Genomic DNA, 24095 nt, shown 5'->3' with positions numbered 1-24095 from the left:
GCCATTTGTCTGCCCACACTCAGAACCCTGTAAACACCACAGCTTTTGAGGTGTTTTGAATACTGGCCAGTCTGTTTCTCAGTCCAAGTACCACTTGTCCCCAGGCCTGGACATGCCCTGAGTATCTTGTTTGAGTAGGACTATGGGCTGTGGCTCCCAGCAGAGACAGGTTTAATCACTAGGTTTACCTGTTGAGGTGTCGTCTTGGACCAAAGCCTCAATCATAATTGCCTATAATTAGTGCTTTACCCAGCTTTGCAAACAGAGGCATGTGGTCCATTAGCCTACCCACCTCACCCTGCCTCAGTTGTGCAGCCAAGACAGCAGTATCAAAGCAATAGCTATTGCTATTGGCAAACAAATGTGCACACTGTTTTTCTTTAAGGCAGCAGTCCTCAAAGTGTGGTCCTGATCCTGGTGGGTGGAGAGAACCTTTCAGGGAGGGTCTGTGAGATTAAAACTATTTTCATAGTAGCACTAGAATGTTTTTGCCTTTTTCATTTTCATTCTCTCATGTGTACAGTGGAATTTTCCAGAGGTTACATGGCATGGACTAGCACAACAGATTGAGTGCAGAAGCAGATTAAAATACTCCTTTTTTCCCTAACTACATATTTGTGTGAAGCCTGATTTTCTTTATATATTTCTATCAAAACAACATATTGCCACAGATTGAATGCAGAAGATCTGAAAATCCAGCTGTCTTCTATCAAGCCAAACTTAAAGAGATTTGCAAAAAGTTAAAACAAGTCACTCTTCTCGCTAAATTTTTTTTTTTGAAGGGGGAAATACAGTTACTTTCCATATAGGAGATATTTATGTTAATATGTAATGAGTTTATTATTGTTATTTATAAATTAATTCATAAGTAAATATTAAACATTTTCTCACTTTTAATTTTTTTTTTTTTTTTTTTTTTGCGGTACGTGGGCCTCTCACTGTTGTGGTCTCTTCCATTGTGGAGCACAGGCTCCGGACGCGCAGGCTCAGTGGCCATGGCTCACGGGCCCAGCCGCTTCGCAGCATGTGGGATCCTCCCGGACCGGGGCACGAACCCGCGTCCCCTGCATCGGCAGGCGGACTCAACCACTTCACCACCAGGGAAGCCCTTTCTCACTTTTAATTTTTAATGCCGTAAATATCTATGGGTATAATCCACATAAACAAGCATAAAGGGGTCCTGAGATCAAAAAGTTAAGAAAGGCTGCTCTCAAGGGCTTCAATGTGATACCCCATTTGCATGTTGTTACGGCTCCCAAAACATCCCTTCAGAGGCATCCTTCTTTGTTCCCAGACATCACATAAACTTGTGGCCATACTTCCCCACCTGACTTTCTTTTGGGTATCTACCTGCATGCAGAACTACTTTATACTAAGGTCTGTCTTCTTGGGTGGGGGCGGAACAGCATTTAGTTCAGAGTGGAGGGAAGAAATTAGAGTTGTCCTGGGTTTACCTAACAGATATCTGGAGAGTTGCAAGGTGATCAAGTTGGACTCTTAGAGGAACATTTGTCCTCAGGTTGGACCCAGGGCAACTGGACGGAGGTAAGCAAAGGTGGCCTACACATTTCCTGGCCATGAGGAACGTGGGCTCTAATGACCCGGCATGCTTTTGAGTGCTGGCTCCTCAGTACTGGCCCATTGAAGAGCTGCACCAGAGCCGCCTGCACCAGAATCATCTGAGTTGCTTGCTGTACATACAGATTTCCAGACTCTACCCAGAAACCAGTGATTCAGAATGCGGTTGGGGATCTCAAAATCTGTACATTTTTTCTAACCCCTTGGGTGATTCTGTGATGCAGCCAGATTTGAGACCATTTGATCAGCCTTCTTAAACCCTGTCAAATCGTTATAGAGATGAACTACATGATTTGGGCCCCAAATATTTCTTCTAGCCCCCTCCTGCAGGCCCAAAGTACCTACTTTTTAGCAGTTAGTTCTTTGGGGATAGGTAACACCACCTCAAATGTTCCCTATTTACATGAAACCCTATCTGGAGGAATGCTGATTCAGCTGTGATCTGGGAGTAACGTAGCACGTGTATTATCTATCTGCTATACATGAGGGAGGAGAAAGGGCAGAATGGATGGAAACAGGAGGAGGAGACTCTTTGTAAGTACATGGGAGGCTAGGAGTAAAATCTTCAGGACTCAAGGACCCCTGAATAGGCAACAAGAGAACAGAAGCTAGTTATTGATTTCTGCTGAACTGACACCCAAGGCTCTGTGGAGGAGCCAAGATATATTTTCTGCAGATTCTGAAAAATGTTGGCATCAAATATTCCTACTACTGGATGCTAATGATACATGCTGGCTCGGATGCAGAGAAGGAACCCAGAAGGATCTTTCAACCATCTCATCTCTGCTGTTTCTTGTATGTAACTGAGACCCAATTGATCACCTCTCTGTTTCCAGTCTGGCTCCCTTCTCTGCACAGCTTCCAGAATAATGGTCCTAAAAGGCTTTTAAAAAATACAGTCTTAGAAACTCTTTTTATTGTGCAATGTAACACACACTCATAAAAGTGCACAAAACTTAAACGTATCGCTTAATGAGTAATTAGAAAGTGAACACCCAGAGCAAGAAGTAGAACCCTGCCAGCCTCTTTTCTGCAGGCTCCCTCCTAAGCACAGCTCTTCCCTCCCCACAAAGGTGCCCCAATCTTGGCTTTTATAAAAAGTAGTTTCCTTGCTTCGCTTTAGAATTTTAATGTCCGTGGGTGCATCCCCAAATACAATAGTATAATTTGGCTGTTTTTGAATTTTACATAAATGAAATCATATAGTAACTTTTGGTATCTATCTTCTTTACTTTTATATTATGTTTTTAAAGAATTTTTCATGTTGTGGCAGGCAGCTATCGTGGGAGTTTTGGTCATTTCTGCTGCTGCAAAGTAGTCTATTGTATGAAATATACCACAATCTATTTATCTGTTGTACTGGTGGGCATTTGTTTTCCTCCAGTTAGGGTTCTTAAAATCAATGCTATTATGAATATGCTTTCACAGATATCAAGGCACAAATAATTATACTCTTCTGTAGTATCTGTACTTAGGAATGGAATTTCAAGGCTACAGGGTACATGCATCCTTAATTTTTATTAGTTAAAGACTAGAATGGTTGTACTAATTATTTACCCACAAGAACAGAACGAGAATTTCTGATACTTCACATCCTCACCAACACTTAATATTGTCAAAGTTTTTTAATTTTTGTCAATCTGGTGGGTGCATTTAGTATTTCATTGTGGTTTAATTTACTTTTCCCTGACTTTTAATGAGATTTAACATCCATTTTCATGTGTTTATTGGCCATTTGGAAAATCTCTTTTCTGAAGTCAAGCCTTGCCCATTTTTCTATCTGCCTTCTATTGTTTTTTCTTACTGATTTGTATGAGTTTTTATATATTCTAAATACTACATCTTGGTCATTTGCAAATATCATTTCTCATTCTGTAGCTTGCCTTTTCACCCTTTTATGATGTCTTTTGGTGAACAGAGTTTCTAATTTTAGGTAGTCAAATTTATCAGTCTTTTCCTTTTAGAGCAGCAGTTTTTTTGTTTTGTTTAAAGAGCGCTTTCCCTATTCAGAGATCTTAAAGATATTTTCCTACATTGTTTCTTCAAGGCATTTTGTCTCATGCAGTTAGATCCAGAATCCACCTGGAACCACTTTTGCATATAATCCACCAGGCTTTCATTTTCAATTTTTCCCATGTAAATGCACAATTGTCCTCACATCATGTATTGAAAGGAGCACCCTCTTCCCATTCCTCTGCAATGCTATCTGTGAAATAAGTCAAGTTTTCCTATATGTGGACATCTTTTTCTGGACTCTTTTTTCTGTTGCGTTTGTTAATTTGTCTACTCTGACACAATACCACAACTTTTATTATTATGGCTTTGTGATAAGTTTTGGTATGTGGTCAATCAAACATTCCCATTTTTTTCTTCTTGGTCAAGAGTATCTTGGCTAATTTTGGCCCTCTGCTTTTATATATAAATTTTTAGAGGCACCTTGTAAAGTTCTATAAAATTCCTGCTGGAGCTTTGATTGTCATTGTATTAATTTTATGGATTGATTGGAGAAGAATGGATGATTTTATGGTATTCAGTCCTCCAAATAATAATCATGATGTATTTATTTCTACATTTAATTAGTTCTTCTTTAATACCTCTTAATAATAGTATCATGATTTCTCCATAGAGATTTATATACCATTTATGAACTTCATCTTTTAAGGATTGTAAATAATAATTAAAAAAAATAAATTTTATTTGTTGCTGTCGTGTGGAAATGATGTAGGTTTTTGTATATTGATTTTGTATTCTGCAACCTTACTAAACCTCATGATTACTTCTAATAATTTATCTCATTTAGATTATAATAGAATTAATAATTCTAATAATTGTATATTATTTTTGATATTCTACTATACATTTATATCAATAATACTGATTTTTATTATTCATTACCAGTTCTTACACCTTTCTTCTTCTTTTTTTGCTTGCTCCACTGTATTGGCTAGGATCTCAATATGATATTGAATAAAAGTGATGATGCTGACATTCTTTACTCATCCATTCTTTATTTCAAAGGGACCACCTCAAAGTTTTATCATTAGGTTTTTTGGTAATAGCCTTTAGAGTTAGGAATTTCTTTTTATCTCAAGTTTTTGAAAATCTTTTATCATGCCTAAATGCCCAGTAATTTTATCAAACATTTTCCTGTATCTATTACACTGATTTTTTTTTAATCTTATAATCTATTAGTGTAATGAGTTATTTAAGTGCTTTTCTAATATTAAGCCAGCTTTGCATTCCTGGAATGAATACAACTTGGCCACATGCTTTAGTCTTTTTATATTTTGCTGGATTTGGTTTGCTAACATTTTATTTGGAACTTTTAATTTTCATGACAGAAGTTCACTTGTAATTTTCCTTTTGGTAATATCTTTGTAGGGTTTTGGCATTAAGGCTTTTTTAGTCTCATAAATATTTTAAAAGTCACCCTTTTTGTAGCCTCCTGAAGACTGTATAAAATTGGAGTTGCTTTGTACTTCAGTGGTGGTAGAACTCACCAATGAAGCCATAGTCTTTCTTTAGTAGTTATGATACTTACTACTCATATTTTCTGTTTCTTCTTCTGTCAGTTATAGCAAGTTGTCCTGTTCATTTATATTTTCAGTTTGTTTTAGTATAAGCTTGATCATAATATCTTTTTATTATCTCTTTATTGACCTTAGGACCTACAGTGATATCCTTAAAATAAATGATACTGCTTATTTGTGCCTTCCCTCTTTTTTTCTCCTTTGCCAGTCTCACAAGAGGTTTATAATTTTGTTATTTTTTCAAAAAACAGAATTTTATCTTTTGAGCTTTTAAAATTATATGTTTGTTTTCTTTTTCTCTTTTTGCCATGCTATGCACAGCATGCTGGGTCTTAGTTCCCAGACCAGGGATTGAACCTGCACCCTTGGCAGTGAAAGCTCAGAGTCCTAACCACTGGATCACCAGGGAGTTCCCATATGTTTGTTTTCTATTTCATTAATTTTACTCCTTTTATTAATTTCTTCCTTATATTTCCTCTGGGTCTATTTTGGTGAATTTTCCTACGTTCGTAAGATAGATGATTTATTCATTGACTTAAAGAAAAAGAAGAAAAATTCTTCTTTCTAGTGTTAGTTTGTATCCCGCACATTTTATATAATTTCATTATCATTCAGTACAATTATTTTCTAATTTCATGTATTTTCTTCTTTGACCATAAGTTATTAAGAAACATATTTCCTAATTTCCAAACATATGGTAATTTTCTAGTTATACTCTTGCTCTTGAGTTCTAGCATAATTGCATTGTGATCAGAGAAACCAGACTATATGAGCTCAATCTTTTGAAAACTTTTTATTTAAAAATTTTTTTTTTATTTTTGGCTGCGTTGGGATTTTGTTACTGCACGTGAGCTTTCTCTAATTGTGGCGAGCAGGAGCTACTCTTCGTCGTGGTGCGTGGGCTTCTCATTGCTGTGGCTTCTCCTGTTGCAGAGCACGGGCTCTTGAGCGCAGGCTAAGTAGTTGTGGTGCATGGGCTTAGTTGCCCCGCGACATGTGGGATCTTCCCAGACCAGGGCTTGAACCTGCGTCCCCTGCATTGGCAGGCAGATTCTTAACCTCTGTGCCACCAGGGAAGCCTCCTCAATCTTTTGAAAGTTTTGAAGCCTGTTTTATGGCCTGGTGTATGGTCAACTTTTATAACTGCTTCACATGTGCTTGAAAAGACTGTTTACTCTGGGGTGGTAGGATAAAGTGACCTACCTGTGTTACTCATGTCGTTCCAGTTATGCAGATCATTCCTTATTTTTGCCTGCTTCAATTACTGGAATTAAGAGTGATAAAATTCCCCACTACGGCTGTGGATTTATCTATTTGTTTTGTAGTTCTGACTTTTTGGAATACATACTTTGAGGCCATATTGTAAATGCATAGAAATTCAGAATTATTATATCATCTTATTGAACTAAAACATTTATCACTTGAAATGTCCCTGTTTAACTCTACTAGTGCTTTTTGCCTTAAAATTTATTTAGGTTTTATTAATATAGTCTCACCAGCTTTCTTTTAGTACTGTTTCCATAGAATGCCTTTGTCCACTCTTTTACTTCCAAATTTTCTGTGTCATTGTGTTTTAGGCATGTCTTTTGCAAACAAAAGTCTAGTCTGATGATCTTTGATTATTAACTGGAGCATTTAATCTGCTTACATTATTACAGTTACTGATATATTTGGACAAAAGAAAATCCACCATTTTCCTATGTGCTTTCTATTTGTCCCAGCTGTTCATGTTCCTATATCTTTTTTCTTGCCTTCTTTTGGACTGGTAGAGTGATTTTATCATTTGTTTTTCTTCTCTTTTAGTTTCGAAGTTATATACTTTATTTCTATTATTTTAGTGATTACAACATGGATTCTTGAAATTAAAACATGCATTCTTGGTGTATCAATGTCTAATGGTAATCTATATTCTACCCTCATTCTAGGTAACTCAAGGATTTTAAGCAATTTAACTATCTTTAGTTTCTTCTAGACTTACACATATACTATTTTTGTGTGTACAAATATGAATACTGAGTCACCTCTCTGGGACTTCCCAGGGGGTCCCTGAGCAGACTGAAAACCATGAGACGACATGACCCAAGCCTCCATCCACCTTAACATTCTATACGCGTGGAATTGCACTTTAAAAATGTTAACCAAACCAGCCCTGTTGAGGATAATGCATTCTTAAAATGCAACTGCAGAGAAATGAAACATGTGTTTTTCAGGTTTCCAAAAGCGAGGAGGTTGGCCCCTAAACAGGACCATCTCCTTTCAATCAAATACAATCGAAAAGCTGCAGAAAACACTGGTATATCTGCATATAAAATGAGGTATATTCAGATGATGATAAAAGAACTGTAGTTGCCAGTAGCCCTGTAGTTCACCCAAGATGATCCTAGAAGAGCAGAACTGCTTTATTTCCTGCCAAAAATATTTTTGTTTTCCTGTTTCCCCAGCAGACCCAGGCTTGTGGTCCCTTTTGACACTGTGGATGCAGAAGGAAGAGACAAAGTCCTTTCTGTATATGGATGTACAGATATGTCCAAATGAAATGAGGAAGCAAATTTAAGCTGCATGTTTGTTTGGTTGAGAAGGAATACATTTTTTCTCATCATAATCACAAACTAAAGCCATTAAAAAGGTATTACCAGTTTCTGGGGGGGAAAAGTGGGAGATGTTGCTTGGCAAAATTAAACTTCCATTAAATTATGCTCAACACAAGCCCTGAAAGTAGAGAAGTTTTTACCATTTATATTTAATTTAGTTCAGTAAAGCGGAGACACATTTTCTCTAGCATGGCTAAATATATTAAACACAACTTATCCTCGTTATCCTAAATTTTCACCTGTGCCTAAAGCTATGAGATAATGTAACCATTTCTTTGACATCTTGATGTGGGAAGTAAGCACCTTTATTTTATATAGCACCCTGCTGGCTTCTCTGCCCCAACTTGGGCATCCAAGGCTACAAGCGGTGACATCACAACACTAAGCTGCTCACTTTCTCCAAGAGCTCAAACTGTATTTCCCAATTAGGAAATGATGTTTCTCTCACTTCATGGTGATAGAGGGGGAAGTTACAACTTCTAAAGAGCAAATAACTCAGCTTTGAGTCATACAGTCATTGGTCCCCTGGGGAAGAAATTCCAGAAGCTCTGACTCTCTGGATGTAATTTAAGTCTTTACAATCTCAGAACCTGTATCTCTAAAGAACCCACAAGACCCTCTGCTCCAGACTTATTTTGTTCCCATCCTACAGATGAGACAGTTGATGCTCAGAGACATTAAATAATTTGTCCAAGGTCATAAGACTATGGAACAATTACCAGTGTTCCTCAGTGTTTAAATCATGTTTCCTCAAGCTCAGAAAATACATGACAATGAAGATTCTAGAATCCACCCCAATATGAAGCAAGTTTCATTTTAACGGCAGCTTACCCTGCAGCAGCCTGTACCAGCATCTTACCGATCTCCAGTCTTCACTGGGAATGGGAGACACAGCACCACAACAACTACAAAATCACATTCACAATTTTTAAGGAGCACAAAGCCCCTCACTCAACTCTCTCCTTAACTTTCAGGGTCTATTGATGGGTGAGGTAGGCTTGTAATGTCTTTTGCAGACCAGAGCTTGACAGAGATTGAAAGCATCTGTCAAAAGAACCCAGGCCTCCCGTTTTGCCAGTGAGGACAGCCGCCAGATTTTGCTGTTAATAGGCTCCCATGCAGGCAGTTATTTTAGCAATGATTCTGTGGGTCTTCTGTGGCACATCTTGATTTAAAGTGAAATGTCAAAAAGCACTTCTCAACCACTCAAAGCTTCCAGGGTTTCTCACTTTTAACTGATTGGACAGAAAGGAAGGCAGCCTTCAAAACTGTTCTATAGACGTACGGCTAGATTATTCAGTCTCTTCAAATTCAGAAAATAATTCGGAGAGATGGTGACTGAAGAATCTGATTTCTGGCTAAGAAATACTTTCCCTAAGGTCAGATGGAATTGGAAAGAGAGTTTATGGGAAAAATGCCACTGTGACCTTAAATGTGAAATCTTCGGGTTGACACCATAATGAGGAATAGGGTGCTATTAAAATATATTGCAGATTTTAATAACTCCACTAGCAGTAGACCAAAAAAAAAAAAAGGCTTAAGCTCAGAATAATTCTGGGAAGAAGGGTTTTGCCAAGGAGATTTTAATGTCAAGAATGTATGTGAGGCTAAAAATAAGGAGCTCACGCGCATCCCAGAGCCGTGGGTGTGGATGTATATATAATCAAATTAAATTATTCCACTTCAACTTATGGAAAAATCTGATGATAAAAGTTGACTAGAAAACATTTAGTCATATTTCACTTGGATTATGCTTATATATACCAAACTCCGGACTTGTCAAAATAAGCCTCACCAGTGCTTCCCAGCCAAGGTGTTAGATAGACAATGGGTGCGACATGCAAAAATGATAAAGATCTTACAGCAACATCGTGCCTGGAAAAGCCACAGGAATTCAGCTCCCAGCTAAAGAGAGAGAAGTGTCCCTGAGGTATGAGGAATGGAGCCCAGAGTGGTCTAAATGTAGAATGCAAAGGGAGGAGCCCTCAGAGAGCCGAAAAGCCATGTGTTGAGACCCAGGTCCCAACTCACAGAGCCTGGAGGTCAGGGACCCATGACTTTTTGTACTATTTCTTTTCCTACCAGAGAAAGTACCCCTCAATTTCAACCTTGCTCTGGAGGGCCAGCATTTGTGTTCTTTCTACAAATCATTTGTTGATACAATGAGACTGTGAGGTTGGCTGCTGCCAACACATCCATCTGTCAACCAAGGCCATCTGCAGAGGAGACGCAAAGCTTCAATGCCTGGAAGTGAATTTGTTGGCATTTCAAGACAAACATCTCTTTGGCTACAACTACTGAAACTTAAATCCAAAAATGGGAGGAAAATCTAGGCCCAGGTAAGACTTTTATTTACTTCTTAAACTGTAATTGTAAGACACATGTACCATGCTTCTTTAGTCCCTTCTGCTTGCCCAAGCCTAGGCCCTGGGCCAGTGAAGTCTCTGTCCATTGATTCTGGTGCTGACCAGTGGGACGGACAGCTGGGAGTGGTGGGGAAAGATAGGGCATCTTTCCTGGCTGGTGTGAATAGTATGTGACTTCATATTGGCTAGAACTTGCCAATGCAGGTGACACACACTCATTAGGGTGTTTTCCTTGTGCATCCCCCAAATGATGAAAAGTGCAGGGTGGAGAAGTTGGCTCAGGCCTCGTGCACATGCCCAGGGTGCTGATGGGGACCCAGGAGAGCCGATGGGGCTCAGGCTAGCAATACCACTGCCTCAGGGTCTACATGAATTCTGGCTTGGACAGAATCTGCATCTCATGCCTCTCAGTTCTCTCCTGACATGTCATTCTGGAATCCCGTGATCTTTGCTCCCTAGAGAAAGAACAGAGCACAGAGGAAAAATAATTTGACCTGATGAAAAGGGAAGTAGGGATGTTAAGAGCTAACAGTTATGGAGACTGTATTAAGAATCAGACATTATGCTAAGCACTTTATATGTAATACCCCTCACCTTCCTTCCCCACCACTCACAGCCCTCCTTCCTACTGGTCAGGACCAGAGCCCAATGGACAGAGACATCACTGGCTAAGAGGTAGGCACTGCTGTTAGCCCCTTTTTACACGTGAGGAAACAGAGGTTTATGGAAGTTAAATAACTTTCCCTAGGTCACGTGTAGCTGTGAATCAGCAATGGCAGCATCAAACCCAAGCCTGAAACCATTCTACGATTCTATCACGGAGACAAGAGGAAAGGGGAGGGGAGGGGAGTGCGGCAACGAGCGAGAGGCCAGAGGCAAGGGGGGGCAGGGGATGGTAGCCATTCTAGTACTTATCAAAGATTTTTAGGATCATTGAGAAATGCTACCAGCCATAATTCTAGGAGGACTTGAAAGATCTTGTCAATTGATGGAGGAGAGATCCAGTGGAGGGCATCAAACCCAAACCTGAAACCATTCTACTGTTCTATATCCTATGGATTTTTCCACCTATTCCCTGTAGCTTGTGCAGTAAAACAGCTGAAAAACAGCTGAAAAACAGCAGACTGAGTAGATGTGGGAGGGATCTAATTTCAGCTCTGCAACTAATTATTCATATAATCTCAATAATGTCATGTAACCTTGTGAGCCTGAATTTATCTGTAAAATGATAATAATGCTTCACGTTCTGCTATCACCAAGGCATTGTATTGCGACAACTCACGTAGAGAAGCTTTGAACTAAAAAAAAAGGTCTTCTGTATGTGACCTGATTAGGATGGTTGCTATAAGAGGTGATGTAATATAGGAGAAAGCATGAGCCATGGATGAGGCTGGATTTGAATTTGTCATACTAGCGGGACATTTTTGACCCTCCAGTGTCTCATCTATAATCTGCCAGGGAGCTCTGGCATGAGGAAGACACAGGTTGGAGGTGACTGCAGTGGGCATCCCCATGTCTGACCCAGGCAGGAATGCCCCTTACCCGCAGGGGAAGCAGATGGAGCTGCTGAAAACACAGTAGATGAGGGGGTTGATGGCGTTATTCAAGGCCGGCAGGTTCTGAATGATCACAGAGGCATAGAAACGCTCCTTAGTGTTTGGAAGGAGGCTGAAATTGTCCAAGATATCGAAGAGGAAGTACGGACTCCAACAGCAGATGAAGGCTGGGGAGAAAAGAGCCGTTAGCACCATAGCAGCCCACAGCCCAGGGGGCCCTCTGTGTTGGCCCTGATTGCAGCTTCAACTAGGAGCTTCCTTAGCACCTGGAATCTCTCAGAAATACTTAGAACAGTTGTGTGTGTGTTACGTTAATGTCATATTTACTTAAACACACACATCTACACATACATACATTACATCCCACAGATGCATTGCTAAAATTGAGTAAATTTGCTGGAGCTTCTCTATTTGTAAAGGGAGGCTCCAATCTGACCACTGTAGGGATTACTGAAAGGCTGGGAACTGTTCAGCATGGCCTTAGCCTCTCATTCTACACAGTGTGAAAGAAAACCCAGCAAATCCCTTTGGAGACTCTATGGGAAAAGACAGAAAAGGGAGCACTTTGCCCAGATAGTGACTCCTGATTTGCGGTAGATGAGGCGAAGGGTGGTACCTAATGTTTCAAAACACAGCCTGGCTAAGTCACAAGATTCTCAATTTTCTTTTCCATTTCTAAGTCAGCCACTCCAGAAAACACCCACCCTATACCTCTTACAAATCAGTTGGTGTGGGTAAGACTCTGTCTGATTTCTGTTTGGATCCAAATCCTCAGAGGAAAGGGATGAGAAATGGAGATGCAGAGTGTGATGGCCAGTTTTATGTGTCACCTTAACTGGGTCATGGGGTGCCCAGATATTTGGTTAAACGCTATTTCTGGTTGTTTCTGTGAGACTGTTTCTGAATGAGATTACCATTTGAATTTGTAAACTAAAAAAAGCAGATGGTCTTCTCCACTATGAGTGGTCATTATTCTATCCACTGAAGTCTTGAATACAATGAAAAGGCTGAGTGGGACTTCCCTGGTGGCTAGTGGTTAAGAATCCACCTGCCAATGCAGGGGACATGAGTTTGATCCCTGGTCCAGGAAGATCCCCCATGCCACGGACAACTAAGCCTGCGTGCCGCAACTACTGAGCCTGTGCTCTAGAGCCCAGGAGACACAACTACTGAACCTGCACTCTAGAGCCCACGAGACACAACTACTGAGCCCACGTGCCACAACTACTGAAGCCTGCACACCTAGAGCCCATGCTCCACAACAAGAGAAGCCACTGCAATGAGAAGCCCGCACACTGCAACAAAGAGTAGCCCCCGCTTGCTGCAACTAGAGAAAGTCCGTGCTCAGCAATGGAGACCCAACGTAGCCAAAAATTAATTAATTAATTAATTAATTTTTTTAAAAAAGAAAATATCTTCCTAACACTGGTTAGGGGAAAAAATTTAAATAAATAAAAAAGGCTGAGTGAGAGGTGAGTCACTCTGTCTGCTTGACTATCTTCTAGCTTCTCACTTTGACTCAGACTGAAACTATACCTTTAGCTCTCCTGGGTCTATAGATTTGGGGACTTCTCAGCTCCACAATCATGTGAGCCAATTGCTTATAATAATCTCTTTACATATATACCTATCTTTTATTTCTCTGGAGAACCCAGATTATTACCACAGAGATAATCCTTCTTGGGGTTGACTGGACACACACATGTGCTCCCCTACTTTCTTGCTGCATCCTCTCCACCCTTTTTCTCCCCCTTTCTCACGCATAGATTTTTCCTCAGAGAAGTCAGGCTTCCTTTGCCGTCTGGCTGCAGGAACCAACTTTCCTCCGTAACGGTTTGACTGACTTTTTTTTTTTTTTTTTTGCGGTACGCGGGCCTCTCACTGCTATGACCCCTCCCGCCGTGGAGCACAGGCTCTGGACGCGCAGGCCCAGCGGCCATGGCCCACAGGCCCAGCCGCTCCGCAGCTCGTGGGATCCTCCCAGACTGGGGCACAAACCTGCGTCCCCTGCATCGGCAGGCGGACTCCCAACCACTGCGCCACCAGGGAAGCCCGGACTGACACATTTTTTACCCCAGACCTTGGCAATCTATTAAAATGGAGCAATTCAAACACAAAGACCACTAAACATTCTGGGCTCAGGTGGTGAAGCCTGGCATTGGCCCAGAATAGTGGTTCTGGGGCATGGAGGGGCAAAGCTTCCATTTGGGGGAATTTTTAAAATGCATGTTTATGTATTTGTGTGTGTTAGGGGAGGATTCTGGTTTTCCTAGGGATACCGGTCCTCCTGCACGATACGGGCAGTCCCACCCATGTCCCATACATCCTTCAAATGTTATGTGGCAGAGAACCCTGTTTATAATGATCCCAATCTAGAAACTTAACTCTGTTTTATATATGAATACAATATTTTAAATAAATACTGAGTCTTCCAGAAGTGTAATTCCCTTGCAAATAGAGGAAAGATTACTTTGTTTAATTTGGAACTTTAGCAGGATTTGCTCACCTGCTGGGAAAATAAAGTCACTGGCAGCAATGCTGCTTAGTTTTCATGTCTCCATGAAAACACACGTGCATTGGTTTTCATTTGGAGCTATTACTACTTCATTGGGCTGTGCCCAAGTATTTCTATATTGAAATCTGTGTTATTTTATTATAAATTATTTTCTTTCTATTCCTCCTTTATATTATTGTATATTGATCCTTTAAGAATTATGTTAACTAGATAGTTTTATGTATACATTTCATTTCAGCGTGGTAAAGGGGCATTACAAAATGTTATAGGAAGGAGCGTTTGGGTCTGATTGGGCTGTTGACACTGGCTGACCTCCTTGTGGACAGCACTGCTCTCTGACTAAAGGGAGCCCAGTGCCTGGGAATATAGTGCCTGATTACGAAAGGCTATATTGGCTCTGAAACACATGTATAAGATATGTTTCCTAACTCAACATCCGGGGAATGCGCATCTGTGCTTCTGATTATCTGGGAAGGCAAGATAATCTTTGATCTACTTCAGAAGCTTCTGGGAAAGGATTTTGAGCCCTGGTGGGTGGTATATGCTTTATTCCCAGGTCTGCCTGCAGTGTTGTTTTGTGACTATGTTCTGCTTGCTGAGTCACACTGTTTGTGGTCTGTTTGGCATTTTGCAGCTGCATTTTAGAAAGGTGAGCTGGACGGTTCTGGTGATTTGATATACTAGAAGAGCTAACATGAGAGCTATGCTCCCAGAGCTCCCAAGAGCTGCAAGAAGGGTAGGGAGGGGTAGTATTTGAGCTAAATAAAAAGGAAATGGTACAAATCCCTTTCCTTCTTGCATAAGCTCATTCATTCATTCAACTAATATTAATTAAGCACCTAGTGTGCGTGGACCCCCTAAGGCCTTGGATAATAATGTAAGGAAAACAAAAGCAAAAGTCATTGCTCTCATGGATTTCTTATGCCAGCAGGGGAGACAGACAATAAGCAGATCAATATCTATCCTATACTGTCAGGTAGAAGTAGAAATCTGAAGAAAAATAAGGTAGGGTAAAGATTACAGGAGAGCTATTTAAGACTTATCAAGGAGGTTTTTCTGAAGAGGTGGTATTGTTGGAAAACAAGATGATGTGAGGGATAAGCCATGCCACCATCTGAAGGCAGAACATTACAGGTGGGGGAAACGGTGCAAGGTATGAACAAGTTGACATTTTGAAGAAATAGCAAGAAAACCGTTGTGACTGTTATAGAATAGGAAAGGGGGAGAGCAGGGGAATGGGGTTGGAGACTTGGCTGGGGGATAGATCACAGAGGCCATCTAAGACATGGGAAAAAGTAGGACTTTATTCCAATGTAATGGGAAGCTATATGTGGGTTTGCAGGGTAGTGATAGTGTCTGATTTACATTTTTAAAAAGATCACATTGGCTGCTTTGCAGGGAAGGAATAAGAGAAGATCAGCTGCAGTGTTCCAGGGAGAAGTTGGTGGGAGCTTAGACCAAAAAAATAATTGCATAGATGCTGAGAAATGGTTGGATTCGAGATCTCTTTTGTAGGTAAAGCCTCTAGGCCTTACTGATGGACTAGGTATGTGAGATGGGAGAGAAATAGAATCATGACAGACAGATGATTCTTAGGTTTTTGGTGTGGACACTGGGTGAAAGATGCTGTCATTTACTGAACTGGGGTCAATAGGAGGAAGAGTTATCTTGCAGGAGGTAGGAGAGCATGAGACTTCTGGGTTTTCATGTCGAGTATGATAAGCTTATTAGAAATTATACACGGAGATTTCAAGTAGAAATCATAGATATAATTTCCAAGCAAAGGAAGTGTTCCAAAGAAGGACGAATCAAATGTTGCTTAGAAGTCAAGTAAGGTAAAGATTGAGAATTGATACTTGGCATTTTGTTGGTTGTGGTGACCTTGATAAGGATGCCTTTACTAGAGTAATAGGAAAGAAAGCTAACAGAAATAGACTCCAGAGAATGAGAGGTGAAAAGTGGAGGAGTTCTGCCAGAAAAGAGAGTGTTAAAGAGGGTCTGTTATGGGAGAGTTTATCGAGGGACCTATTACAGTATGCTTGTGTGCATACGATCCAGGCAAGGGAGACATCTGTGGGGGTGAGGAGATGACTGGAGAAGCAAATCTTGAGTTGGCAGGAAGGAATGGGATACAGGGCTCAAGTGAACATTTTGGATTTAGAAAGAAGCAGAGACAGTTTATCCATGGTAATAGGAGAACAGACAGATAGAGATGCAGGTAGGTCCATGGATGTGAAGGCAGGAGAATGAGGAAGTTCTATTCTGATAGAGTATTTTCTCAGTGAAATAAGAATCAGGGTCATTAACTGAGAGGGTGGAAGGGAGAGAAAATTTTGAAGGTTTGAGAATAACAAAGAACGTACACCAATCTGACATATATTAGGTACTCTAGAAATACCTTTTTTTTTTTTTTTTCCTGAGATGAGGTGACTTTATGGGTGTTAAGGGTAGAGAGAAAGGAAAAGGAAAGGGAAGACGACAGTAGGGTGGAGAGAAGATAAGGCATCCATTAGGGAAGGATTTATAGTGACCTTGACATTAACTATCCAGAAGAAATGGAATGCCACTTTTGTCTTCCTCTGGTTGATGGACTTCAGCCCTGGGGAGAGTGTGCCTTCAGGAAAGCAACTGGGTCAACGGGATGATGGTGAGCATCAGCTTCAGCTAGTTATGTCCTAATTGATTTTCTCCACATTACGCACCCCAGGGCTGTGGTGGACAACAATATTCATAAAGAGAGTGATTAGAAACCAAATGTCCGCCCTTGAAGGAGGCATAGATGGACTGATTAGCTTCACATATTCTTATCTAAACAGACAAAGGTAGAAGTGCCCGTAGACAGATTTTTTAATTGTATGGGCTCTCTACCTACCAGGTTCTAGGTACAAATTTGCTTTTGGAACGTCCACACAGTTCTGCAACAAAAGGAGGGACGTTGCTTACCAAGAATGATGACAATGCTATACTTGATGGCATTGATTTTTGCCTTTGAGATGAGCCCTCAGTTGGAAATGGTGCACCGCTTTCCATCTGCAGGCACAAAAGGAGAATGGTAAAATAAATGCTGCTTCTGCCAATAGAAGCATCATAGGTTACACCCACAGTTGTCATGGGACCACTTCCATCTTCCTCACCTATGCCCAGGAAGACCCTCCTTGGACATTTTCCTAAAGATGACTCTGGACTGGATGCTGGAAACTGCTCAGTTTGCAGCTTAATATAAAATGCAAATGCATTGGGACATCCATACTCTCTCAACAGGCTTGGCTGGATGCCCTGAATCAACTGAAGCTGGAATTAGCCATGTGACCACAGGGGGCGATGCTGAGACACCCGTCTTGTCCCTTCAGCAACCTAGGGCAAAGCGGTTTGCCTAGAATTGTTACCCCAGACTAACGTACTCATTTAACTCAGAAACCCTACTCTCGAGAAAAGCTCCAGCGGGGCTATAATAAAAACCTGTCCCAAGTAGGAGCCTGGTTATAACTTTAAGCCTATGTGGGTTGTTTGATAGTAAAACGTGTGAGGGTTAAGGATAAGGATCCACTAGAATGTAAGCTTAATAGAGACAGAGACTTTGTTGTTTCTGCATCCTCTAAACTTAGTGAATGATGAATAAATATTTGTTGAACGAGTTAATATAAACCTCTCTCTAGTCAAGAAGTAGTGGTGAAACAAATACTGATTAGGATGGGCAGAATTCAGTGCAATAATTCTTAGTAGAAGGAGTAGTTAGATGACAAATTTGGGGATGGAGATGTTGTACATAAGGTGCCTTGATGTTGTGGGAGAGTTTTTACTGTCAGGGCTTCTACCAGACCATATGGTGCCTTTGTGAAAATTGTGAAAAGGTGCCCTCTCTCTGGATATATGCAGACCTGCCCCAGGGCATACCCTCAATGAGGGAGTCATGGATAGAATGCTAGCCCCACACACCCTCAGCAGTGTGCCATTGATTAAGGCTCAAGGGGCACAACTCTAGTGGTGGCCCAGGCCAGAGGCCCACCCAGGGCACCTGAGTCATATGGGGCAGGGCGGTTATACCCTAGAGGCCAACTACTGTGCTCGCTGGTCCTCACTACATCGTTCAGATTTCACGTTTGAAGTGTATTTAAATCCTCATGGAAACTGGTGTGAAATTTACCTTTGCACTATTTATTCTACCCCCTCGCCAATCCAATCCAGTCCAACCCACCAAGCATAGCACATCTGCTAAGAGATAAGGACCGAACAAAATAGGCTAAAATACAGTTCCTCTTCTCTAGGAACTTTCAATCCAGCAGGAAAGATCACACACTCCGCACATGGCTGGGTGAGATGAGAGCGACGAAAACCAAAAACCGACTATGAACGAAGAAGTAAGCCACCCCCTTACCGTTAGGCAGAGGAGGCCGCGTGGCAGAGGCAGAGATTCCCAAGGCAGAGCCGGGGGTAGGGGCGTGGGATTGGGAAAGACGTGTGAAGCAGAGGGAACGTCCTCAGCCAAGACACGGAAACAAGAAAATGTAGGAAGCATTTGGACCTCGGTGAGTCATCTCGCTTGGCTGGAGCCTGAGAGGACGCTGGATTTGAGAGTGGGGAGAAGAACTGAGGCCAAAGTGGGAAGACCTTGAATGTCTCCCTGAGGAGTTTGGGCTGAATTTCTGAGACAGCTACCAGCCATCGAAGCTTCTGAGTGTTTTCACAGCGGGAACACTTACTCACTGGAGAGGACAAACTGTTAGCAGGAATCATAGGAATAAGGGGCTTTTTATGTGCAATGAACTGAAATGCTAATTAGAATTGATTTTTATTTCTTAATGTCTCCCCTGGAAGGCCACTCCTAGGCACTATTAGGGCCTTCAAGTCATTCCGTGCATTTCACAGCACCACAAAACTTCAGCGGTGTAAGGAAGCAAGTGCTTCAGAAGCATTTACAGCCGTGGTTCTCAAGTGAGGGCGATATTGCCCCTTGGGTTATATTTGGAAATGTCTTTTTGCAGTACGCAGGCCTCTCACTGTTGTGGCCTCCCCCCTTGCGGAGCACAGGCTCCGGACGCGCAGGCTCAGCGGCCATGGCTTCATGGGCCCAGCCGCTCTGCGGCATGTGGGATCTTCCCAGACCAGGGCACGAACCTGTGTCCCCTGCATCGGCAGGCGGACTCTCAACCACTGCGCCACCAGGGAAGCCCTGGACACATTTTTGATTGTCACAAATGATTGGGGGTGGGTGCTACTGGCATCTAGTGGGCAGAGGCCAGGATGCTGCTAAACATCCTTCAGTACACAGAACAGCCCCTCACAAAAAAGAATTATCTAGTTCAAAACACTGATAGTGTCAAGGCTGAAAAGCCTTGATTTTCAAGGTGATATCTTGGGAAGGATACAGACTTTAGGGTCAAACCTGAATACACCCTCCAGCTCCACAACTTACTAGCGGTGTCACCTTATGCAAATTGCCTACTGTTTCTAGCCTCCGTTTCCCACTTTCAAACATGAAGCATAAAACATCAAACTCACAGAGTTATTTTGATAATTAAAATAAAATAATGTATTCAAGATGCCAAGCCCCACACTGAGAATGTCAATTCCCTTATTAGTTGGGATGAATAGGTTTTAATGGTATTTCAGGAGGTATGAGCTGCCTTTATGGAAGTGAACAGAAGATATTACCATATACATTTAGATAGGCTATTATACAATGTTATCTGTATATAGGAATTGTATACATCAAATAATTATCAGGGTGGGATTATAGCCATGGGAGGCAAGTAAAAGACAGCAGATCAGGGCTTCCCTGGTGGCGCAGTGGTTGAGAATCTGCCTGCTAATGCAGGGGACACGGGTTCGAGCCCTGGTCTGGGAGGATCCCACACGCCGCGGAACAACTAGGCCCGTGAGCCACAACTACTGAGCCTGGGCGTCTGGAGCCTGTGCTCCACAACAAGAGAGGCCACGATAGTGAGAGGCACATGCACCGCGATGAAGAGTGGCCCCTGCTTGCCACTACTAGAGAAAGCCCTCGCACAGAAACGAAGACCCAACACAGCAAAAATAAATAAATGAATTAATAAACTCCTACCCCCAACATCTTCTTTAAAAAAAAAAAAAAGACAGCAGATCAAATTGTATCTTTTTGGATTTCCCTGCTGGCGCATTGGTTAAGAATCCGCCTGCCAATGCAGGGGACACAGGTTCGAGCCCTGGTCTGGGAAGATCCCACATGTCGCGGAGCAACTAAGCCCATGCACTACAGCTACTGAGCCTGTGCTCTAGAGCCTGTGAGCCACAACTACTGAGCCCGAGTGCCACAACTACTGAAGCCCGCATGCCTAGAGCCTGTGCTTCGCACCAAGAGAACCACCTGATGAGAAGCCCACGCACCCCAACGAAGAGTAGCCCCCACTCGCTGCAACTAGAGAAAGCCCATGTGCAGCAACAAAGACCCAATGCAGCCAAAAATAGAAAAATAAATAAAATTAATAAATTTATTTTTTTTTAAATTGTGTCTTTTCAAAGTATCTCCATTTGCTGGACTAACAGCTGGCTCCTAAACAGTATGGCTCTGAAGACTTAGTTGATTTTTCAGAAAACTTCTCGAGAATGACATTTGTGCTCTGAAATCTGCTTAAAATGGAAACTTGCAGTACTTTCCATAGAGCAAATGGGTGACAATATAATCAACTCCTGCCCTTCGATCTCCCAATGAGATCAGTGAAAAGCATATTTAATCTGACCACTCTAGGAAATGCAAAGCCTCCAGCTCCTAAAGATGGCTCTTCAAAGTGAGCTGAGCTATAAAATCCCAGTATTCTCCTTTATTGGGAGATGAAAGGATTATTTCTACTCAGGCCATGGGGCTGAGCTGGAGCCAGAAAAGCAGTTAAATTCAGCAGTCACTGTGCATTAATAGGGGGTAGCCGAGAGGCGGTGGGTCGATTAGATTCAGGACTGAAAGCAGCATGCTGCCTTAGGCTGTCTTAGTTCAAGGATGCATCCCTAGTGGGGGCCCACGCTGGAGGGTTAGTGTCCAAGTGGCCAGTTCCTGCTCCTTACCTTCCCATGCTTCATGCCCCTTGCAGAGTCACTGGGAACCTATTTTTCTTGTGCGCTGAGCCCATGAAGGGGAACCAGTGGTATCTAGGGATTTTAAGTGAAGCAGAATTTATTCCTGGTGGGTGGAGGGGACCTACAATGGACCTACAATGAGTCCAGGTGATTTGTTTGTTAACAAGGAAGACTACCTGGTTAATATTTTAAAATAAGTATGTTTTCATATGTTGGGAACTTTATGTACTTCAGGTTTATTTTAAAAATTAAACATTTTAGCTGTTATGCCTGATTGCCTGATTTCTAAAATTTTTAAACTTAAAATTCATTTTCAATTTCTGATCATTGATGACTTCTTTATCTACGAATATAACCTGAATGTTAACTATTTTTAGCATGTTATGTCTCATCTGCTTAGCTGCAGGACTTTGGCCACTTCCTTTTGTTTTTTATAGGAGGTCATAGCTAGATAGGAGGAGGTATGACCTAACTTACCTAACTCACAGCCTTTTCTGTTCCTCAGCGCCTCAGCTCAGGCAGAACCAAGAACCCTGACAGACCTAAAATAATTGTGGCAGAGACAGGTTAGCTATACACCAAATCCTTTCTTTGCCCCCGGGGCACACAGAGAGACAACATTTCCCAGTCTCCCTTTCAGCAGGGGGTAGTCATGTGACTAAGTTCTGCCTCTAGGAACATGGGAAGAATCCATATGTACCATTCCCAGGCCTGGCTCAGATAAACCCCCTGAGTAATCCTTGACTCTCTCTTCCCCCCTCCCAGACTGCTGGATGCTGATGCTAAGCAATACCTTAGCAGCCATCTGATAAGAGTGGCAGAATCTCCATCTGCTTGAGTTTCTGAATGACTGTGTATCCATCCCTTTGACCTTTACTGTTAATTGGACTTTAATTGAACAAGAAACAAACTTCTATTTTAAGGCTACTGTATTTGGGGGTTTCTCTGGTATAGCTGCTAGAGTTTCCTTAACTAAAGCAGAGATTGGTGCTTCATGTGCAGCGCTGTCATAACACAAACCTAAAACATGTGGCATTGGCCTAGTGAGCAGGCAGCAGGTCATAAGGAAACTGATAGGGAAAGCTGGGACACTACAGATGCATTGGATAGAACTGTTATATGTGATGCTTTGGAAGGCAGATTGTGTGCCTACTGAGACTGGACCCCCAGGGAGGGTACAAGGGTGGTGTGGAGTTAGGACTCTCCAGAGAAACAGAACCAATAGGATATATATATGTGGAAATTTGTAATAGAAATTGACTCATGCAGTTATGGAGGCTGAGAAATCCCATAATCTGCTGTCTGCAAGCTGGAGAACCAGGAAAGCTGGTGGTATAATTCAGCCCAAATCCAAAGGCATTTTCATGGGAGAAATACCAGGGGAGATGATGGTATAAGTCTAAGTCCAAATGCTGGAGAAACAGGCAACCAATGGTGTAAATCTCTAAATCCTAGTCTGAAGTCCCAAGAACCAGAAATGCTGATGCACGAGAGCAGGACAAGATGGATGGCCCAGCTCGAGCAAATTTACACTTCCTTTGCCTTTTTATTCTCTTCAAGCCTTCAGTGAATTGGATGATTCTCACTGGCATTGGTAAGGACAATCTTCTTTACTTAGTCTACAGATTCAAATGCTTCCAGGAATGCACTCCAGACACACCTAGAAATAATGTTTTGCCAGCTGTCTGTCTAGGGCAATCAAGTTGACACAAAATTAACTACCATAGTTGATAAACAGAATGTTAGTAGTGTGTGTTGATTGCCACCAGCTGTGTTTAGCAAAGTATTAGAAAAAAGAGATGAACTCAGACAAAAGTTGGTTGGTTTATGAACAAAAATGAAAGGAAGTTAAAAGTATGTCCTAAAATTTGGGATCTTGTAGAGTTGCAAGGGTCAATTGCTCCTAGCCCCTCGTGGCACCAGCTGTATACTTTGCGTGGCCGGGTACAAAATGAAAATGCGAATGTGTATAGCTTCTGAGTGTGCAGGTCTTGTGCCGATGAAGCCTGAACCCAAATTCAGTTATTACAGTGAGGAGTTTAAACCAGCAATGAGGGGAAGACCAGACTAAGGATGTGGCCTCCCACCTATTGTTTCAGATGGCTTCAAGCTAGCTTCTATTCAGATAGGGGAAAGGGATTGGATGAGGAAGCAAAGAAACAAGTCAGACCTGAGAATTATTTTCAGAAAGACTTTTTGAATATGGTGATTGCTGGCATGTGAAACTGACTGGAAGCAAATAAATCAGAAGTCTACTGAGTTTTTTAGGAGTGATATTGCCAGATGAACCATGAGGTTTATATCTTTGTCAATACTTAGAAATAACAGACTTCAAATTTTTTACCAGTCCTGTGAGTGGAAAATTGTATCTAATTGAAGTTTAAATGCACACTTTCCTGATTTATCAATGAGGTTGAGAATCTTATTTTTGGCTGTTTCTCTTTTCCCTCCTGTGAAATGTCTGTTTGTGCCTTGCTCATTTTTCTTCTATTTATCTTTTTAAAAAATATATTTGATTGATTTTTAGGAGTTCTTCATACATTCTTCATACATTTTCCCAGATTACGTGTTGCAAATAGCTTCTCCCACCTTTTGGCTTGACTTTTAAATATAAATAGAGTCAAATTTATCCATCAATTTTTTGGTTTAATGTACCTTGTATCTTGTATCTCGTTTAAGAATTCCTTTATTCTAATGTCATAAAAATAACACCCTACATTTTCTTTAAAAATTTTTTAAAGTCTTACATTTCACATTTAAGTCTATAACTTCCTGGAATGTAATTTTGCCTAAGAATTAAGGTGAAGTTCCAATTTCATTTCTTTCCCTATGATCTTCTGACATGTATCAAGTTCTCATATATGTGTAGGTCTATTTGGGGGCTGTTTTATTTTCCATTTTTCTATTGAATT

General features: G+C 41.4%; 1 long non-coding RNA gene across 1 annotated transcript in view; it reads left to right on the top strand.

Moving 5' to 3' along the window:
* The window catches only part of LOC117313605 (uncharacterized), a 165165-nt gene that overhangs the window by 41209 nt on the left and 99861 nt on the right, over positions 1 to 24095 (top strand). The window contains exons 4-6 of the long non-coding RNA XR_012334030.1: positions 7550 to 7734; positions 9785 to 10038; positions 22639 to 22777. This is a non-coding gene — a long non-coding RNA (uncharacterized lncRNA). The remainder of the gene's footprint in view (positions 1 to 7549; positions 7735 to 9784; positions 10039 to 22638; positions 22778 to 24095) is intronic.

This window comes from Tursiops truncatus, chromosome 9 (assembly GCF_011762595.2).
Source record: "Tursiops truncatus isolate mTurTru1 chromosome 9, mTurTru1.mat.Y, whole genome shotgun sequence".
In the NCBI taxonomy this organism is placed as follows: Eukaryota; Metazoa; Chordata; class Mammalia; order Artiodactyla; family Delphinidae; genus Tursiops; species Tursiops truncatus.
This window is presented reverse-complemented; position numbering and strand designations above follow the sequence as displayed.